The sequence below is a fragment of the Hemibagrus wyckioides genome, unplaced genomic scaffold (assembly GCF_019097595.1).
Source record: "Hemibagrus wyckioides isolate EC202008001 unplaced genomic scaffold, SWU_Hwy_1.0 Contig1, whole genome shotgun sequence".
In the NCBI taxonomy this organism is placed as follows: domain Eukaryota; kingdom Metazoa; phylum Chordata; class Actinopteri; order Siluriformes; family Bagridae; genus Hemibagrus; species Hemibagrus wyckioides.
The window spans coordinates 1,230,940-1,254,007 of NW_026690769.1; the positions used below are offsets into that span (position 1 = coordinate 1,230,940).

At 35.6% G+C, this 23,068-nt stretch overlaps 1 non-coding gene across 1 annotated transcript; it reads left to right on the top strand.

Annotated features, from left to right (window-relative positions):
- The first annotated feature begins 253 nt into the window (after positions 1-253).
- Positions 254-325, top strand: trnap-agg (transfer RNA proline (anticodon AGG)). The gene has a single exon. It is a non-coding gene; the product is annotated as a tRNA-Pro (tRNA).
- Positions 326-23,068: the final 22,743 nt, after the last annotated feature.

The window sequence follows — 23,068 nt, forward strand, 5'->3', positions numbered from 1 at the left end:
ATCTAAGACTACAGTAACAACCCTGTAAATGACATAATTTGGCCCAATGGCAAGAGCTGCTTACTTGGTTCACACTTAGCGTCTGGATTCCAAAAAGGTTTGAATCCCACAGGAGCCTCGCTTTATTGTTAACTTGACTTTGTGTAACCGAGTTCCTTTTACTCGGACCCCAGTCCATATGAACAAGAAGGTCATACAGTTACAGAGTGCAGTGAACCTTCATTGGCGCACATCAAGGTAATGGGGACGACCTGGCTCGTTGGTCTAGGGGTATGATTCTCGCTTAGGGTGCGAGAGGTCCCGGGTTCAAATCCCGGACGAGCCCTGGTTTTAAATGGAATAGAGTGGTTGGGATAAAACTAATGGAAACTTGCCCTGCTGGCTTGGTTCTCGCTTGGAAGCTTGTTTCTCCAGAGGTCCAAGGAGATTCAAATCCCACTGTAATTACCTCTGAAAATTAAAGCTCCAACCTGGAGCCTATCTCTGGAATACAGGGAGCGGGATGGAGAATGTCACACTTTGTGGAGACATGAACCTCTGAAATATTAATATAATAGAGTACAGAAAGACCTCAGAATATTGTCATTTTACTAACACCATTCATCATGTTCACTGTTATATTCATGTGTCTGTGGCTTTCATTAGGTAAGTTAACATTGACCTTTTCAGAAAGGAGGGTAAAAGGTAAATCCCTATGCCACCACGTCTGTCTGCTAAAGTTGATGATAAAACTAAACAAGTGGATCTGATCATCTCCTCGGCTGCTTTTAATGTTTGATAATATACAATTAGAAGGTAATTTATTCATAATCACACTCTCTGGTATCACCCAGATGAGGATGGGTTCACATTTGAGTCTTCCTCATATCGTCTCACAGAGTTTTTTCTTGCCGCTGTTGCCTCAGAGTTGCTCATTAGGGGTAAAGTTAATTTTCAACTTTGTAATTTCTATTCTGAATTTCTGTATTTCGGTAAAGCTGCATTGAGACAGTGTCTATTGTTAAAAGTGATATGAATGAAAATGAAGTGAACTGAATTTAATTACCTTTTGGGAACAGACACAGCAAATTTACTTATGAGAGATTGGATCCAGTTTCCTATGATTTTTATCATAGGAAATTATCATAATTATTTATAAATGTACAAATAATTAAAAAAACACACAAACAGATAAAGGCTTATAGTATTGTATAGATGATGAATCTTAAAATACAACACAGCCATATTAATGACTCTACACTACAGCAGCATCACTTCCTGGGTGTGTCCTTCTAGAGACGTGTAAAGTTCAGCACATACAGCACTATTATACAGAATCCTCACAGAGCTGTGTTCAGAAATGGATCAACTATACAACTTACTGTACATAGTGAGATACATACCACTGATTCTCACTCTAGTTACAGGTAATTTTCATCAGTTCATCAATTAATTAATGGAATTAACTAATATTCATAGAATTAATTCAATATTAATTAATTAATTAATTAATTAATTTCGATATTTGTATTATATTTTTATTAATCATTTTTCAATACAACAGGCAGTTCTGCTGATAAAATTTGGCCGAAGGACAAAGATGTCAACATTGTGGGGAAGGAAACAGACCCTGTTACTCTGAGATGTTCATATGAATCAAGCAGTGGTAGCATTCTGCTTTACTGGTACAGACAATATCCTAACAGCGCACCACAGTTTTTACTGTATAAAGGTGCAAAGTCAGCAAGTTCAGTTCAGCACAACCCCTCTGGCTCTCGATTCAATACAGAAACATCCCCAGACTCTACTGAACTTACTATCAAACATCTGCAGATCTCAGATTCTGCACTCTATCACTGTGCTCTTACAGTAGTAGCACAGTGATACAGAGTCACTGAGAGACTGTACAAAAACCTATGAAATAATTCATTTGAAGTTCAACGTTTAATATCAAAGATACTTCCTTTAGCAACTTATCAGTTAACCACAGACACAAAAGACATTTGTGGTAACATATGCAGCTGAAGAAAGAGAATAAAATAAAGAGACACTGTGTCACTTGTTGCTGGTGTGTACTGTTTAAAATTTAATTCATTGTACTTTGCTGCAGTTTTTCCCCATGATTAATTCGAATGAATTTTCATTCATGTATATGTACAAACACAAATTAGGATTTGTCATGTATTCTAAGAGGCACAATATTGTACAACTTGTTTGGGGATTCACAACATTCAGAAGTGTCTAATTTAAGAGGTGTAGTATAATCTAGGGAAGGAGAATAATATTTTCAAAGGTGTCCCAAAGTAACATTGTCAACCTTGCAGAAAATATCCCAATGGCATTTTCCCCATTGTTCTCTTAAAGGTTTTGTGGAGGACAGGGGAGTCAGGGAATCAAACCTGAGGTAAATGTTATGCAGTGTGCTTGATGATGATGATACTTATGTATTTTGATTTAAAAAAAGCCCTTGTCTGGTGCCTCCATTGTCTTGGACTTCCAAATGTCATCGAAATGCAGACAAAAGCCATAAATATCATTAAAATAAGTTCAGGTGCTCTAACTGGCAGACTGTTACAGATTTGCAGTTGCAGGTCACCATGTCAACATGACAGATGAAGAATATCAATATTGTATTTATACTACACACTTATACTGATCAATGTGTACTGTATCAGTGGCCGAGCAGAAGATACTGAATCAGAAGCAGTAGGTACTGATAAAATCATTGAAAAGTAAGGAACAGGTGTGCAGCGGTGGGGCGGTAGGGTGCATACAACGTTAACAAAAACACATGGGAACAAAATTAAACCCTGCCAGACCGCCCTCTGGTGTCCTGACAGGGAACTGTCCAGCAGTCCATGACAGTAAATGCAGTCAGTCTGCCTAAAGATGTCTAAAAACTGGTTATGCTGCATTTCTCATTCAATAAATGTCACACTTTGTTCAGTTTAATTATGTCTGTGATGGACCTGTACTGCCAGAGAGAAGAGTTTACACACTCTGTACAGATGGCAGTAGATAAAGTTTTAAAATGTTTTACTGAACTAAACAGAAGATGGGAAATTTTGCCAACAGAACATAATTCCCAGGCTGTAACACAAACATGTTAATATGACTAATTACAATATGTATTTACATGTGTATCATTACATGAATTCCACAATGGGTTCATTCACTGATCTTCCTAAATAAAGGCTCCAGAATCTATCATGGACACACTAGGCATAAGGAGGAAATACACCAGTGGTGGGTCATCAGTGTCAGCAAGGCCTTCTCTGCTGGCCTAAACAGCAGTGATCTGAATCACTGACTTGCATTTTAATATATTTAATATATTTTTCCATGAATGTGTATTAAATTATTCACAGTTGTCTATTCTCTAAACTTCATAGCTTTTCTCTTGGTTGCGCTGCTTCCAGTAGTGTATATTTATGATAAGAGTATTTATCCAATCATATTTCAGCCAGTGGCTGACATCATGTGTTGCCAGGGTGAAAGAAATCTGCCTTAAGGCCTTCAGAATCAATAGTGCAGGCGTCCATAGCTTAAAATAAATGGCAATGAAACTGTTAAATTAACCAATCAGATTTCGAGTTGGTGTCATTGGGTCCATCTAGCAGGCATACGATTATGTCAGCAATTTCCCGTCCTTTGATTGGATAATCAGAGAATATATACTTTTCTATTTAACGGTTGATTAGTATCTATTGCCGTGGCGTCATAATGATGGTATAGAGGTGGATTAATTCAGGAAGGACACCAGTGAAGGCCTAGGTGTGAAATGCACAGCCCACCACTGGAATACACCATATCACAGGTGTGGAAAAAGTACTGAGAATGTACATGTACATGAAGCTTTGCACATTGTCACTATTTGTGTAAGTATTTTTATTTCTACTGAAACCAGTGCTACTTAATGAAAAGAAATTAATTTGTATTTAGTTAATGTTGACTATTTTCATGAAATGAACCAAGTTCCTGCCACTTAATATTGGCTTCCTTTCATTCCTTTCTGTTCTTTGGGCACATCCCCAAGAACACTGCTTGTTGATGTCTCCTTTCCAAACGAATGGAGTTAGTGAAATTATTACAATAGTCGTCAACTGAAAAGTGATGAGCCCTTCCTATACTGTTAACATGTTACATGGAATAGACTGAGTGGGACAAAACTAATGGAAACTTGGAGTGCCGGCTGCTTGGTTCTCATTTGGAAGCTTGTTTCTTGAGAGGTCCCAGGAGGTGCAAATCCCATGGTGTATTTCACCAAATAACCTCTGAAAATCAAAGCTCCAACCTTGAGCCTATCCCAGGAATGCTGGGAGTAGGGTGGGTCCTTGGATTGAAGCCTCTTACAGGACACCATGCTAAAACACTCATTCACACCTAGGGGCAATCTAGATAAATCAGCTATTGGCATGTCTTGTGGCCATGGAGAGAACATCCAAAACTCCACATAGTGAGTAATCTGTGGCTCAGAATCAAAGCAGGGATGCTGAAGCTATGTCAAGGTGCTACTTATCTACTTGACTAACTAGCTGCTGTAGCTCACTAGTGTGTATTATTTTACGCAAATTTTAACAAAATATAGATGATTCAGAACTTAGCCAACTGCTTGCTATCGGGTTGTAGACGTAATCTGGTGACTTCACATGACTTCATGTCACAGCTAAACAGCACAGCAGGACCTTCATCAAACTGGACAAAAGAGACATGCTTTTACTTGACCAAAGTCTGCAGTGAATTGTCGTATTGTATGCCTCTAAAATGTGCACATAATAAAAAATACCAGCATAAATGTATGCCAAAAATGATTCACTGTAAAAAAAATGATTAGAACGTGTAGCAGGTAAGCCAAGGTTCACAAGTGATAGAGATTAAGGAGCACATTAATGCTAGTCTGTTTATAACAGAGGATGTAAGACTTGTTCAAATTTAGATGGTGTTCATAACTTCAGAAACAAATGGGACTCATTTTGTCAAGTATTTGTTTACACCAGCATAGTGAATCATTTTATATGGGTGTGTTAGGGAGGCTCATTCAGGGTAGATACTGACGTCTGGCTTTAGACACAAACAGATAACTATGGCATTAATGACACTGTGTAGCATGTAGCATTACAGAATATATAAAATTAATCTGAATATATGATTGAATGCAGTTACTATACTACAGAAACAATATGGAAACAATTAGTAGATTCTCATTCTAGTGAACTGCTTAATATTATCACTAAATCTATCAAAATTTAGCCTTAACAGACTTAAACAAGCAATAAAATATATTATGAACATTCACTGCTTGTTGTTTAAACAATGGATTTAGCACATATAATGCCAGAACTGACAAAATATTATTACTAAGTAAAAGTGGGTGGAGCTAGATGTGGTAAGATACAGTTTAGAAAGTTTCACAGAGATCCTGCCATTTATACCTACTGCAAGAGAGACACAACAGTCATGTTACTCTTCTTTATTTTCATAGTTGTTAAAAACATCGGTAAGTCATTTATATTATACACAAACTTTAGGTGAATGCTGGAAATGAGCTGATACCTAAACATGATTAATTAACTTACACAATGAAAGTAGAAATGTTTATGTTGTTGTAATGTTTTACAGCAGGTGCTGTTGACAGCAGCATTACACCAGAACAAACCATCATATCTTCAAGTGAAGGCAGCAACATCACACTGACCTGCACATATGATGATTCAGCTAGAAATCTCCACTGGTATCGACAAAAACCTCAATCAGAACCAGAGTTTCTGCTGCTAATTCGTAAATCCTCAGATAGTGTCACTAAAGCTGAACATGACCCACGACTATCCACCAAAGTTCGTAAAACGAACAAGAAAGTAGATCTGGAGATCTTTCCTGCTGCAGTATCAGACTCTGCACTGTACTACTGCACCATGGAGCCCACAGTGACACAAAACTCAAACAGACTGTACAAAAAGTCAAGCTGCATGTTTTTCTCAGCAGGGGGAGATGTTTACCTGTTTCATTCAAATACACTTTTCTTTCTTAATTCTCAGACTCTGGTGTTGATTTGCTTTGAATTTCAACAATGATCCTCTTACATATGTTGGTAATGCTTATTGGTTGAACAATCAGAGAAGAAATCCTTTAAAAATAAATGTTCATCTTTAATCAAAAAAATGAATTTGTTATTCCCCTGATGTAATAAAAATGTAACACAAAGTTCAATAACAATATGTATTTAAATAATTTAGGATGCTGATTTTTCATTTAACACTGAACTAAATACTTCACTCTTCATTATTTGGCAGATTATAAAATAGCACTTGAAATCACAAGTTGTGGTTGAAATGGAAATGGTTGCTCCACTCCAGACTCTCACTGTGCTGCCACATGTTCACTCAGTCTCCACAGCACTAAGGGCAGTTCTCATAGCCAGTGGTGGCAGCTTTTAGTCCACTGACTTTAGCTAGCTTAGTAAATGACAGTGTAAAGTTCACATGTTAGAAATACCACAAAATGCTATACTATTCCAGGTATAATGATAATAAATGCTAATTATTTGATGAACAGTTATTTCTGTGTTTATTGTGCTTGAGATCTGACGTGTTCAACATATGTTTCTGTGCAGGTTTACTTTGGTCTTGAGTCTTGAATAATAAGAATGTCCACTAGTTTGATTTCCCAGTGTGTTTTTGACATTGATTGAATACTTCAGCACTTAATTGCTGTGGGTTTTGGGAATATGTCTGTTACCCTCTGAGACCCTGCATCTGTGGAACCTGTAAAAGAAAGCAAGATTGTTTAGGAAACTTCTAAGTGAGATTTTTGTTTCGGGCCCCAAGACACAGATCCTAATTATATTTGATAATAAATCTGTACTACTGTTAATAATTAGGGGTGAATCAATACTAATCTGTAAACTGCAAAGTGTTTTTGATGATGCCTAATGTTTTCACAGTGGCTTTATTAAGCAGATGGCTTTATCAATTATATTAAAATCAAATGGGTGATGACAAAGTAAAATAGACAAAGACAGAAAAGAGGCTGGTTTGTTCATCACCTCAGTGAAATACCCTCCAAACTGTCCTATTTATAATCACAACAAACAAATAAGCACACAAACAATGCCCTAATGTGTGTATATTATTTTTTTCAACCACAATATATAGTAATTTAATGATGATTTAATGTTTATAGAATAGATTGATTGTTTTCATTATTAAAAATGACATGCTGTCAATATTTGTTTACTATGTGCTTAGGACAGGTTCCTCATTCAAGGTTGACTAGAACTCATTCATTAGTGCGCTGATTTTTTCTAATGTTTTGTCATAGAATCATTTCATGAAAGTATTTTGGTTTCAAATATTATCTTGTGATTAATAATCAAGTATTTAAGTAAATTTAAGGTCATATTGTGTGTTTACTCCCCTGTTAGGACATGATGTAGGACTTTCTTTATGACCAATTCAGTAGAGTTGAGTTTTATGACTGCTTTCAACATCCTTGTGGGAAAAAAAATACGAAAAGAGAAATATATGGGGGTTATGAAGACATCACAACTATCTAAATATATTAAATTATTAAACCACAGCATATGTAAGTGGCAATCTAGGAGAACATGACATATGTTGCTGTGGCAATCTCCATTAAAATATTCTTATTTTATTAATGAGAGAGAGAGAGAGAGAGAGAGAGAGATCCAAACTCATAATGTCAAAATGTTGAGTACAGAACAGTTATCATGAATATGCATGAATACAAGTAGGTGGAGCTAGAGGTGGAGATGTACATCAAATAGTAACACTGACATTCATTTCTAAAGCTAGAGGTTTGAACTAAACACTCAGGAAAACAATGTTGTTCCTCTTCGTGGTGTTTTTCACTCTTGCTGATGTTGGTAAGTCATATACACTGCACACAAAATATTATGTTTTCTAATTAAGAAGACACAATTTTCCATGTGAAATGTGTCATTTATGATTAAAATATCACAATATTGTTGTTGTTTTTATAGCAGAGGCTGCTGACAAGAACATTAAACCAGATCAAACCAATGTATTTTCAATGGAAGGCAGCAACATCTCACTGTCCTGCACATATACTGGATCAGTTAACAGACTCCACTGGTATCAACAAAAACCTGGATCAAGACCCGAGTTTCTGCTGCTAACTGATGAAAGCGGTAGTTATGTCATTGAGGCTCAACCACCTCATCCACGATTGTCCATAAAACCAGATAAAACGAGTAAGAAAGTGGATCTGATCATCTCCTCTGCTGCTGTATCAGACTCTGCTCTATACTACTGTGCTCTGAGGCCCACAGTGACAGGAAATCCAGCTGCACTGTACAAAAACTTTCACACAGTTTTGTTATATTGAAAGAAGTTTTGCCAATGCTTTAGAGAAAGTTACATGTCCTTTTGGGGGATTCTCTCTTTCTCTCTACTGATCAGGGTCATGGTTGATATGGAGTCTGTCCCACACATGAGGTAGGAAACACCCTGAATGGGATGTCAGTCCTTTGCAGAGCTCCATACACAAACCCTTTCACATACTTATTTACACATAGTGAATTTATTAGTAAATTTATTACTGTCATGTTTTTTGGAGTTGATGCAAAACTGCACACAAACTGACAGTAACCTGAACTCATCATCAAACTGGGGATCCTGAAGCTGTGATGCAGCAACACTACCTGCTGTGTCACTGTGCTATCACACTGTTAAAATCCTTCTGCTTAATGTGTGTTCTTGTAGTGTGGTGTTGTGTCATTGTTATTATAAAGAACAATTACTTATTTTAAGTATTATGTATTTTGACAGCCCAACTTTAACAAGCCATGAACATATTTCACCAAGCAATGTTTAAATCTTTTATTTACTTTATAATCCTGCATAGGCTGTTGTCACTGAACCTTTCATACTACAAAATTGTAATTGCATGTGATCAGTTTATTGGTGTAATAGGGGTGTGTTCACTACATGCTCACTCACAGATAATGTTCACACACTACACTATCTTTTACCTGCTGAAGTGTGTCTCACCCTTAAAATTTTCATGAATGTGTGTGTGTGAGTGTGTGTGTGAAAGAGAGAGAGAGAGAGAGAGAGAGAGAGAGAAATTTTAAATTGCTAAATTATAAAACTATTTATTAGTGTGTTAAGGTTTTTCTCTTCAGTGAACACAAGATGGCGCAGTCACTTATCTTATTGTGGGTCTAGAACTAGAGCACCACACAACCTGCTCACATTCTCTGAGATGATGGAAGCTACTTTTCACAGTAAACAATTGTGACATAGAGTTTACTTGTTATTCTACTAAATAGTTTATTTATATTCTTCTTTATAATGGGCAGTTTAGCAGATTAAATTGGGCTGACCGATGAAGATGCCAACATTGTCAGAAAAGAAACAGACTCTGTTATTCTAAAATGTTCATACGAGTCAAGCAGTGATTACACTGAGCTTTACTCTTCTTTTCCTTTTACCAACTTAAGAGTCATGCTTTTCTCACAAGATGGAGATATTTACACTTTTACATTCACTTCATCATCATCCTTTCACATTAACCATCATTTAACCATCAAATGTAGTAAGAGTCTAATGTTGTATTGTTTGTAGAATAAAGCCCAAATTGCACTTCACTAACAACTCCTCATACAGCTAGTTTGTTGTGTAACTGGTTATTATTGCATGGAACCAGTGGACACTGTGGATCAGAAACCCAGTAAATGCTCTGTTCTGGACATTCTTGTACCATTAAAGTTAGAATATTAATGATACATTTGATTTATTTGGTTTATTCTAGATGGAATCTGAAAAATACATGCAAACAACATGACTATGTCAAATGGATTAGTTTTAAATGTTTGTTTTCTATAGAAACTAGTTTGGAGTTAAATGGAATATTGGTTCCAGATGTAGATGCAGACACCACTAATTTAATGTGTAATTAAATAACTTTAATTACTTTATTTACTGTAAGAGGAATAACTAATAAACTAAGGTGCAGAAATAGAAAAAAGATCAAAAAGAGAGCAAAAGGTAAATAAAACATCCAAAAATATCCAAACCAATTCACACAGAAAGTTGATCAGCAACAGTGGAATAGTTCTGTGTTGTATTAGTGACTCAGTTCACTTTCACTGATACTGTGAAGTGATGATCTGTGTAAAATTATGCTCCAACAGCATCACTTCCTGGGTGTGGCCTTCTAGAGACGTGTAAAGTTCAGCACATACAGCACTATTATACAGAATCCTCACAGAGCTGTGTTCAGAAATGGATCAACTATACAACTTACTGTACATAGTGAGATACATACCACTGATTCTCACTCTAGTTACAGGTCATTCATTTTCATCTGTTATAATAATTATTACAATGATATTTAATCAGTTAATAAATTATATTGATTAATTACCATATTTGTATTAATCTAGTCATTTTTTTTTTAATTTTATTATATGATTTGCAAAAAATACTTCACTGATATATTTCTTTATGTTCGTCTTACACCAGGCAGTTTTGCAGATAAAATTGGACCAACGGATGAAGATGCCAACATTGTCAGGAAAGAAACAGAGACTGTTACTCTGAAATGTTCATATGAGGCAAGCAGTGAAGTCATCTATCTTAACTGGTACAAACAATATCCTAACAGCGCACCACAGTTTTTACTGTATAAAGGCGCAAGGTCAAGAGCAGGTTATGAAAGCACTCCTGATGATCGTCGATTAGAGTCGAAAACCAGCAGAGACTCTACTGAACTTACTATCAGAGGTCTAAAGCTCTCAGATTCTGCACTCTATCTTTGTGCTCTTAAAGTAGAAGCACAGTGATACAGAGTCACTGAAAGGCTTTACAAAAACATAACAATGGAATATCTAAATTTATAAAGCCACAGAAGCCCCTTTACCAACATATCAGTTAACCACAGACAAACAACATTTGTGGTAACACATGCAGCTGGTGGGGAAAAACTTAAAAGAGATTAAAATAACACCTACACAAGAATCATAGTATATTCACAAACATCATGCTATTTTAATGACAATAACAGAATCGTTTTATCAGATGTTACTGGGGCATAGTATGGGCAATTAAAAAATGTACATTTTCCTTTGCTTCAAACTATAGTCTTAAATACCTCATGTTAAGTGTATATTTGTTTGTTTGCTGCATGTTTACTACTATATTATGTCTACTATTAGTCTTATTGTCGTATTCTGTTCTTCTTTGTTATGGCATTATTATGTCACATGTCTATTTTGTCTATTTTACATGCTGCTGCTGTAACAAGTTCCCTTTAGGAGATTAATAAAGTGTCATATTATCATGACCTAACACTGTGCCTGACTGTGTGCCCTGACCATGTCACTGTGTCTGGAACCATCACTATACCCTGACCTGACACTGAGCCTGGATCTGTCACTGGATTTTAGACCTCTAGCTTTCTTAGGTTTTGCATGTAGAGAGTCTCAAAAACACACAAAGAATGTACTTAGATTTAATGTTTGATTGATAAATGAAAAGGTGGCTGGTTTAATGTGATGAATACTCACTGGATGTGAACATTTCCCTGCTCAGAGGTACACTCCACTGGACTGGACAAGGCTGGATTTTCAGACACTGAAACATGTAAATGACCCTGTAACTACTGTCAGGCTGTTTATAGTTAAGAAATCATGAACATAATTAATAAATGAAGTGATCAATAATCATAAACAATTGAATTTTCATTAGGTCCATTTCATTAGGTGGTCATGGGTTTGAAAGTTCAGAGGCTGGCTCAATCTGAACTTTCACACCCATGACTACTGGCATTGCTAGCACCTTCATCTACCAGTTTGACTACAGGAACACATTTCCACTGTAATTATCTATGACATTATTACAGTCTATAATGGGGGACTCTTCTAAAGTTAATTAAAATGGAAAGAAGGCTAAACTTAACCTTTAAGATTATCTCTAATGTTAGCTCACCATGTTAATTAGATGATGTTTATTCAGTTGCTTCTGCTAACATTATGAATATTAGCATATCATATTTTCTTATGCTATAGCAGTTTTTAAGAGTAATGTCCTGTTAGCTTTTCATGCTAAGTATAACTGAAACCATTGTTTAGCTAATGTTAGCTAGTTACCATGAGGAGACAATTATACTAGCTGAGATGATAATGCTGACTAGCCAGAGCAGGTTAATGTTGGTCTACCAAAACTTTAAAACTTAGAAATTTCGTAAATGTAACATTATCTTATATTCTTGTTTTCAAATGTTCTTAAAACTTTGATGCCTTTAAAGCCATTAAAAAAATTGTGCTTTTTACAAACAACCAAAAAGTTTCTATGTAAGACTTCCAGTTAGTATTTTCCAGTTATTTTTGCTAGCTAGCTTGTATTCCTCAAGGCATATATTGCAACTGTTATTTAATATCTCATTTGTAACAGTAAATGTTATGTATTCATTTATTTCAGGATTTGTTTGTTCTCTGATATAACTGTGAGAATATAGCTTGCAAGCTAACATTAGCTATGTCTGTTTATAACAGTAGCTCAATAACTCAAATATTAATTTAAAATGATCAGCTAACAAAAACTTGTTACCTATACAGCCTGAATACAAGTATAGCTTTTCTATTCCAATTTCTGAGTTAATGATCATTTATTAGGACAGTAAGCAGCTGTTTATATTATTTATAAGGTATAGTTGGTGTGATCATGCAATGTGTCTCATAGCAAACAAAAACCTAGTAAATCCTAGCAAACCTATTAACAAAAACCTGCATTATGACCAAAGCCTCTGATGCTAATTAATGAAGCTAGTGAACATGTAACACCAGCCATACAACATCATCCATGATTGTTCATTAAGTTTGACAAAAGTGGATCTGTTCATCTCCTCTGCAGCAGTGACAGACTCTAAACTGTACTACTCTGGTGCACACAGTGACAGGAAACCCAACTAGACTGTAGACAATGTACTACACATGATTCATTCATTCTGTGGAAATGCTTTCTTTATATTATGTTGGTAGATGCAGCTCAGGCTCTTTTGGTGAAAGCAGGAAAAAGAGCAGAGAGAGAAGAGGGACAGAGTGATAGCAAAGCTAACAGAGAAAAAGATTCTCCTTTCCATTTTCTTACTCATTAATGTGTTAGTCCTGTGCATTTTGTATAGTACATGACCAACAAAAACTACATACTTTTCTAATGAACTGATGTTTAACAAAATAGCCTCACAGCTCTACATTTATTGAGTGTATACACTGACCAGGCATAACATTATGACCAGTGACATAACAATGATGATCTCCTCATCATGGCACCTGTTAGTGGGTGGGATATATTAGGCAGCAAGTGAACATTTTGTCCTTAAAGTTGATGTGTTAGAAGCAGGAAAAATGAACATGTGTAAGGATTTGAGTGAGTTTGAGAAGGGCCAAATTGTGATGGCTAGATGACTGGATCAGAGCGTCTCCAAAACTGCAGCTCTTGTGGGGTGTTCCCGGTCTGCAGTGGTCAGTATCTATCAAAAGTGGTCCAGGGAAAGAACAGTGGTTGGAGCGAAGGCTGGCCCATGTGGTCCAATCTGATAAACAAGCTACAGTTGCTCAAATTGCTGAAGAAGTTAATGTGAGTTCTGATAGAAAGGTGTCAGAATACACAGTGAATGACGGGTCAGGGCCGTTTTAGCAGGAAAAGGGGGACCAACATGATATTAGGCAGGTGGTCATAATGTTATGCCTGATTGGTGGAACATTCTGCTCATTTAGCCACTCAGAATAAACTGTTTAATGAAGTCACACAGGACATCTTTAAGTAGCAAAACATAACTATTAGATAAATACAAAATGAATTTATATGAGTTTCTGGTTGTCAGTGAAATGTGGTTATAGTGAGAATGTTCTTTTAACTGAGAAAATTGTTGGAGAAAGTTTCTGTTCCTTAACATATTTTTTTGTCTAGATGATATTCTGTTTGTGTCTCCAATCCACTTACTGTCATGTTTTTAGAAGGTGATAGGAAACTGGATAACCTGGAGAAAACACACACAGAACTCAGGAAACTAACTTGTGCTAGTGGGTCCTTTCTTCACAAGAAGGCGAAGTCAGTTAGTTTATCATGGGCTAAGTACAATACTAGTACTAGTTCCTGCTCACATACCCCAGAGATGTAGATTTATTTGATTATGAATAACACAATGATATAGGCTATACCCTTTCTTCAATCATACACACATAGTACTTTCAGATATCATGCATTGCATAAAAATATATTGTATATGATTTACAATTTTATTGCAGTCTTAAGCAACTAAAGAAAGCTTTGTCTTCAGTTTCAGTAAACTCCACTCCTTCCAGTTTTGGCTTCAGTATTTCTTTAAATAAGTGTGACCTAATATATTTTTACTCCAGCAGGGACAAGCACATTACAGCTACAATAAATAAAAGCAACTTTGTACATGTTCTCTTGTTATGGGGGTGTTTGTCATGGGATAATGAAAATACCCAACTCTTTACATGACAACCAGCAGTTATAAGATCAGATAAAAGCCCTTTTATATACACAGTACGCCTACTATTGTTTTTGGCCGAATTTATTTAATAACTTCATTATTTCCTGGATTTTGTATCACCATAGTCTCTAAATGTATGTAAATGCAGGAAATAGGATTCAAATCAAAAACATTTTTCCCCATTTTGTAAGACAACACACACACACACACTTCTCAAACCAAAGTTACACCCTTGATGCAAAAACATTTCTACAGATTTATATAAACAGTTTACAGTATACAACAGTTATCATGAATATACATAAATACAAGTAGGTGGAGCTAGAGGTGGAGATGTACATCAAATAGTAACACTGACATTCATTTCTAAAGCTAGAGGTTTGAACTAAACACTCAGGAAAACAATGTTGTTCCTCTTCGTGGTGTTTTTCACTCTTGCTGATGTTGGTAAGTCATATACACTGCACACAAAATATTATTTTTTCTAATTAAGAAGACACAATTTTCCATGTGAAATGTGTCATTTATGATTAAAATATAACAATATTGTTGTAATGTTTTTATAGCAGAGGCTGCTGACAATAACATTAAACCAGATCAAACCAATGTATTTTCAATGGAAGGCAGCAACATCTCACTGTCCTGCACATATACTGGATCAGTTAACAGTCTCCACTGGTATCGACAAAAACCTGGATCAAGACCTGAGTTTCTGCTGCTGATTGATGAAAGCACTGAAACTGTCACTGAGGCTCAACCATCTCATCCACGATTGTCCATAAAACTTAAAAAAGAGCAAGATAAAACGAATAAGAAAGTGGATCTGATCATCTCCTCTGCTGCTGTATCAGACTCTGCTCTATACTACTGTGCTCTGGAGCCCACAGTGACAGGAAATCCAGCTGCACTGTACAAAAACTTTCACACAGTTTTGTTATATTAAAAGCAGCTCTTCCAATGCTTTAGAGAAAGTTACATGTCCTTTTGGGGGATTCTATCTTTTTCTCTATTGGTCAGGGTCATAGTAGATACAGAGTCTGTCCCAGACATGAGGTGGGAAAACACCCTGAATGGGATGTCAGTCCTTTGCACTCCACAAACCCTTTCACACACTCATTCACACTAAAGTGCAATTTCTCCTAGCAAATTTTCCTGCTGTCATGTTTTTTTGGAAGTGATGCAAAACTGCACACAAACTGACACTAACCTAAAGTCCTTTTAAAATCCTTCTGCTTAAAGTATTCTCTTGCAGTATGGAGTAATTTTTATAATAAAGAAAGATTTCTACCCTCATGGTACAATTCCATATTGACTGATAACAAGTGCACTAAAGACAAGGCTCAGGTCAATCCTCATAGCAGAATTCCACAATGCCAGTGGACTCATGATCCTCTCTGTTCTGTCTGGAGTAATTACACTGCAGATGAAGGGCATTTTATTGTCTAAGTGTCGTAACTTCACATATATAATAGTCAAACTAATCAGTTATAGCCCAATGTTCAACAAGTTCAACCTCAACAGAAGGAGATCATCTTCAAAACTAAGGATTATCTTATTATCAGTTCCTTGTATTTTCAAACAAGTAACTAGAACCGTCTTATTCATTAGTGCATTGTTGTCTTCTGATCTTTTGTAGTGTTCAATGTGAGAAAGAATCATTATGTTGTGATTCATGAACAAGCATCTGAGTAAATTTATCTAAAGGGAATTGTTTGTGTGTGTGTGCGTGTGTGTGTGTGTGTGTGTGTGTGTGTTTAATCCCCTGATAGGAAAGGAAGTATGTCATGTGAACATAAAGTATTTCTCAGTGGCCAGTTCAGTTTAGTTGTTGAGATTTTTAACTGTTTTCAACATCTGTTCCCTTTTAGTTTTCTATTATTATTTCTTTTTGTGCTTTACATTAAATAATGTAACCTGGTGTTGTAAATACAATTTAAATGTAAGTTCTAATATATAATTACTAATCCACAGTATGAATATATATGTATGGCTGTATGAACTGTTTACAGGTTTTTATTTTGTCCAAGTTAAGGTTTTTCTCTTCAGTGAACACAAGATGGCGCAGTCACTTATCTTATTGTGGGTTAAGTTCTAGAGACACTACCACACAACCTGCTCACATTCTCTGAGATGATGGAAGCTACTTTTCACAGTAAAACCTTTGTGACAGAGTATACTTGTTCTTCTATCATACATACTGCTGATATAATATCCTAACCCCTGCCCTGGTTACTCTTAGTGCCTAAGCTAATTTCAGAGATACCATTCTGATTAAACAACACAACTGTCCACTTAACACTAAACTGTCATGAGAATAAATAATCATCTAATGTCATTTCTCTGACAAGCAAAAGCACCTGCTGTGTCAGAAACACTGAAAACTGGAAACTTATCTGTAAATCTGCCTTTATTCTTCTTTCTCTTCTTCTGATGCTATTGTGAGTTTAAACCTTAATTATCAAGTAAAAAAATTATTCCTTATTCTCAATTAAACTTTATTCTCTTCCACTTCTTCCAGTGTTTCTAACATTAATCTGCCTGCTGGTGTTTATACAATAATTCTCTAATTTAGAGACATCACTAACATATATAATTAAAATACTGACAATGAAATTATTAGATTAGATTTTTACTAGATTAAATTGATCATTTTTACATAAATACATTAATTTCCTCCTTTGAGTATGTGTTTACTTAAATATGCTCTGGACAGGTTTCCCATATGAGGCTGAATGTAAAGCCAGGATGTTTCAGTAAGAATCAACAATCTGACAACAACATTGGTGACACTGTCATGTGATGCTGTGGGGTGGAGCAATTTTGAAGCTTTATGGTGTTAACATATTAGATTACAGAAAGATCTCCACTATTTTCACTGAGCTAAGACCAGTCATCATGTTCACTGTTATATTCATGTATCTGTGGCTTTCACTAGGTGAGTTAACATTGACTTTTTGTTATTGCAGAAATATTAACTATATTATATTAAATATTAGTCTGTGTGGTGATGCAGTGTGAAAATGCAGAGTGTGGGTCTGACTTAAGTATTTCCTGTTGATTATTTAAACATTATATTCTCTTCTCTATGACAGGTGACTCCATGGCAGATTCAATAGAGCCAGATTTCAATCATAAAGCTGTAGATGAAGGTGATGATGTTACTCTGTCCTGCAGCTACAAAAAAAGTGGTGGAACAGACGATCTGTACTGGTACAGACAATATCCAAAATCTAAACCTGAGTTCCTTCTTTATATTGCTCAAAGTGGGACTTATAATTCTGATCCTCCCCCAAGAATGTCTGTTAACGTTGATGATAAACAAGTGTATCTGATCATCTCCTCTGCTGCTGTATCAGACTCTGCTCTATACTACTGTGCTCTGGCGCCCACAGTGACAGGAAATCCAGCTGCACTGTACAAAAACTTTCACACAGTTTTGCTACATGCCCTTTTGGGGAAGTCTCTCTTTCTTTCTTAAGATTCATAAAGAGTTTATATTATTATAATATTTGATTATTAGTAGACAGTTCATTCATTCATTCATTCATTCATTCATTCTTCTTCTATTCTTCTATAACTCTTCTATTTTGGCCAGGAAACCAGAAGTTACATTAGACAGAAATTTAAACAGAAAGGTACTCAGAGGGTCCAATTGGGACCATTTCTGAACTTCAGTGAAGCAGCTGAGGCTCTGTACAAGTTCAGGAGTTGAATAAAGTAATGTTCTGAAAATTATTATTGCCATAATTTGTGAAAAAACAAACAATCAAACAAAACCATGGCTTCTTTTTCCCAGCAGGCTTTTTTATGTGCAAATTGGGATATAGATTTATGATTGAGTAAAAAATAAATAAATAACTAAGTTCAAACAGAAAAGACCTTGGTGTGTTAAAGTCTCTTTCCTTTCACCACAAGATGGTGTAGGCTGTTATCTTATTGTTGGACAAGTACTAGGATTCTGCTTACATCCCCCAGAGATGCTGACATTATGATTATGAATACTTTACACAATTATAAAGACTACAGCTCTTCTTCAGCCTTACATTAATAATACGTTTATATATAAAAAAGTCTAGAACCAATCAGAATGTTTTAATAATCTCTGCTTGTACAATCAAGCTAATTAGTGTCATTTTCAACACATCATCAAGCCTTGAAAGGGGTTTGCTTGAATCCAGAAAGGAAACTGAACTTGTAGTAGGGCTATACATGCAATTTCTGTAAAAATGAAATGTACATGTTCACTTGCAATGGGATGTTTGTCATGAGATAATATAAATACTACACTCTTTATTTGTACACAGTTTCATGCTTAAATGAAAAATAATGATATAAAAATCCATCAATACAGATGATATTGATAAAAAATGATAGATTAGAGAAAGAAAAGAGGCTGGTTTGTTCCTCACCACAGTAAAATACTCCTCAACTGTTTGTAATCCTATTTAATAAACAGGTCATTAGGTCTATACACACCTAAATTTCCATTTCCCTTCCTGCATTGTACCAGACTCCACTTCCCACAATGCACACTCACTTCCACATTCATTAGTTCATTTATTTTATTTAAGTATTTTTCATGCTATCAGTTTGTGTTTGTTTACCATGTGTTCAGGAAAATTTATCCATGTGGTGCTGAATGTAAAGCCAGAAAGCTTCAGTAAGAATCAACAATCTGTCAGTAACATTAGTGACACTGTCATGTGATGCTGGGGGGTGGAGCTTCATGAATGTTTATAATGTTAATATATCAGACTGCAGAAATTTTATTTTCATTTATAAGCTCATCCATCATGTTCACTGTTATATTCATGTGTCTGTGGCTTTCACTCGGTGAGTTAACATTGATTTTTGTAGATTCAGAAATTGTTTTTAATTAAATTTAATTAGTCTTATTAGTTATGTAGTATATCTGCGTAATTTAACACTGCAATGTGTGTACTTTCATTCGTTTGTGTTAAAGCTTGACACAGGAAACCTGCTCTCCACATAGCAATATCTCTACAGATGGTATAACCACTACAGAACAATTCTGGGGTTTTTTAGCAGTGACTATAACTGCCTTATTTATTAGTGCATCATTTGTTTTCTGCTCTTGTGCACAGTATTCACAGTAAAATAAAGTCAATTCAGTTTAAGTTGAACAATGGATACTGCTACAAACAAGGAGACCACTCGCGTGCGGTGCTGCGTGTGCCGCTGTCAAACCTTTATATCCTTTTATTTAGGAATAAATATTTTACAATGATAAAATAGCATGTCTGATGCAATGGTTTGTGAAGTAACAGTGTTTTTGTTCTGTGTTGTACTGGTTACTCAGTTCACTGTCACTGATATTGTTAAGTAATAATCTGTAAAAAGTTATACTACAACAGCATCACTTCCTGGGTGTGTCCTTCTAGAGACGTGTAAAGTTCAGCACATACAGCACTATTATACAGAATCCTCACAGAGCTGTGTTCAGAAATGGATCAACTATACAACTTACTGTACATAGTGAGATACATACCACTGATTCTCACTCTAGTTACAGGTAATTTTCAATCAGTTATTAATTATTACAGTGATATTTAATCAGTTATATAATTGCATTAATTAATAAGCATGTTTGTATTAATCTAGTAATTTCTTGATTCCTTAAGTCAATATTGGAATTACAAAAAATACTTCACTGACATGTTTCTTTATATTTTTGTCACACCAGGTAGCTTTGCAAATAAAATTGAGCCAACAGATGCAAACATTGTCAGGAAAGAAACAGAGACTGTTATTCTGAAATGTTCATATGAGGCAAGCAGTGAATATATTGGGCTTTACTGGTACAAACAATATCCTAACAGCGCACCACAGTTTTTACTGTATAAAGGTGCAAGGTCATATGCAGGTGTTGATAGCACTCCTGATGATCGTCGACTAGAGTCGACAACAAGCAGAGACTCTACTGAACTTACTATCAGAGGTCTAAAGCTCTCAGATTCTGCACTCTATCATTGTGCTCTAAGAGTTGGAGCACAGTGATACAGAGACACTGAAAGGCTTTACAAAAACATCAACATGGTATATTAAGTTTCTAAAACCACAGAAGACGAAAGAGACTCACTTTACCAACTTATCAGTTAACCACAGATACAAACAACATTTGTGAAAACATTTGCAGCTGGAGCTAATAGCCTAAAAAGAAAATGAGGGATTAACACAACTATACTTTAATTCATAAATCTACATCTACATTCATTTATTAAATGTTTATTCTGCATGTTCATTTGAACAGATGTGAGTTTGATCATACAGATATAAAAAAATAATAAAAAATTAGTGACAAGGTTTGATTGCACATAAAGGTCTATAATCTTAAACATAATTATTTGATGGAGGGATGATGACTCTAGCCTTTTGAGCTTGTCCTCTGTTTTCTCATTTGTACTGTGATTTAAACGTTCCAACTTAAGGTGGACTGCTGACACTAAATTTCCCCTAAGTCTGAATGAGTGTGTGAATGTGTCTGTGCATTTTGTCCTGCATTAGACTGCTGTATCATCCAGGGTGTATTCCTGCATCATCCCTAGTGTTGCTGGGAGAAGCTCCAGATTCACCTGCCCAGGACAAAGCATGAATGAATGAATGAAGGTGTGTATATATAATGTATATAGACAGTTGTGGAAGTGTGACCAGGATAAAGTGGTTACTAAAAATAAACTCTGATTGAATGACCATTCATTAGGTTGCAGCTGCAGCTTATGGATCTGGGGCTTGGTTTTACTGTAGTTTTAGCATACTAAGATTTGTTAATTGTCTAGTAGATGAGAAATAGTTGCTGTGTGAGGTAAAGCAGAGTTGTCATGAATATGAATAAATATGATGTTTATTTCAAAAGATAAACACAAACTAACTAAACACTCAGGATAACAATGTTATTATGCCCACTTGGTTTTCTTCATTATTGCTGATATTGCTAAGTCCTTTAGTTTGCAAGTTACAAACCAAAAGAACAAGTATTTTAAAAAGTTGCTTAATAATAAATTGCTGTCAATAACTTCAAATAAATTGGTGTATTTATATTAAAGGCTGTTGACAACAATTCATCCACCCAGAATACACTGTTTAATGTAATCACAATCATCTTTAAGTAACCAAACATAACTATAAAATAAATACATATCAGTTTCTGATTGCCAGTGAAATGTAGTTAGAGTGAGAATGTTCTTTTAGCTGATTGTTTATAACAGACGTGTTCTTGAACATTAATGAGGAAAGGCTCAGGTGCACAGTTTATTCTCCTCTTGATCAATAGATGAAGAAAATTGTTGGAGGAAAAGTTTCTGTTCCTCTGCAGCTCTTTTTCTCTATAGACAATATTCTGTTTGTGAGACCTGTATGATTGTAATTAACACCAGTGCAATCATAGCTCCAGTTTTGTTCTTTGGTCAATACACTTAATTAACCCTACTGAATAAAATCAGATGGAAAAATATTTGAAGTGAACTGGAACAGCGATTTAGTCCAGGAACTCTATGGAACTCTGTATGGAAAGGCTATACAAAGAAATGCACAAAATACTAAATATATACATTATATAATATTAATTATAGTTCAGAAGTTTGTTTATTATTGTCATTAATAAATAAATTACCTTCAATTACCTTAAAAACGAAAAAGAAGAGCAAAAAGATGGTTTAGTGAGTTATCTTATTGTGGGTCAGGTGCTAGGACTCTGTTCACACTTGTAGATGAAGGTGATGATGTTAATCTGATAAAATCGGTCCGTAGGATGAAGATGATAACATTGTCAGTAAGGAAACAGACACTTTCTTATGAGTCAAGCAGTCATTGTGTTTGGCTTTAATTGTACAAACAATATCCTAACATTTTATTTCGGGGGCCCCTCTGTGCCACCAATATGACTAATTATAACTAATTATTGTCATTTTGTATAATAATCATTGTCCATTGACAGATATCAAAAAAAAGACGATGTCATTTCATGTACTCTTGGGGGCCCCCTGGTGGCTACGGGGCCCTAAGCAGCCGCTTAGTTCGCTTATGCCTTGGGCATAACCACTTCCTGACTCAGTATCTGACAGTCAATATTACTAATGTAATGTTGTATAATATTTAGGAATGATCATAAAATTATCAAAACTTCCGCGGATTTCTGCAGGACTTGAAGAGCTGGACACTGGGTGAGATCGCCTGTGCTGCGGGTCTGTCAGTGTGTGTTTGTGTGTGTGTGTGTGTCTATATAGTGCCCTTTGCACTTACCCATTTGTTTTGGGTTTTCTGTTTGTTAATGTATTAGTTATCACAGTATGCATTTGGGGCTGCTATTTTATTTTATTTTTAAATGGACGGGTTTTAAGCTGTAGCTGGGCTGGAAATCTTAGGTCCAATCCGGAAATCACTGGTTACTATGGTTACCGCGTCCTGCGGTCTTCACTGGTGTCCTCAACCGTTTAATAGCAAAGTAAAATAGAAATTAGGCTAGAGTATTTCACACCTCACAAGGAATAGTCAATTTTATTACAGTCTGCCTTGAAAATGCATGTGTAAGGATGTCTGCCACCAAATCGATTTCTTCTCCTCTGTCAGT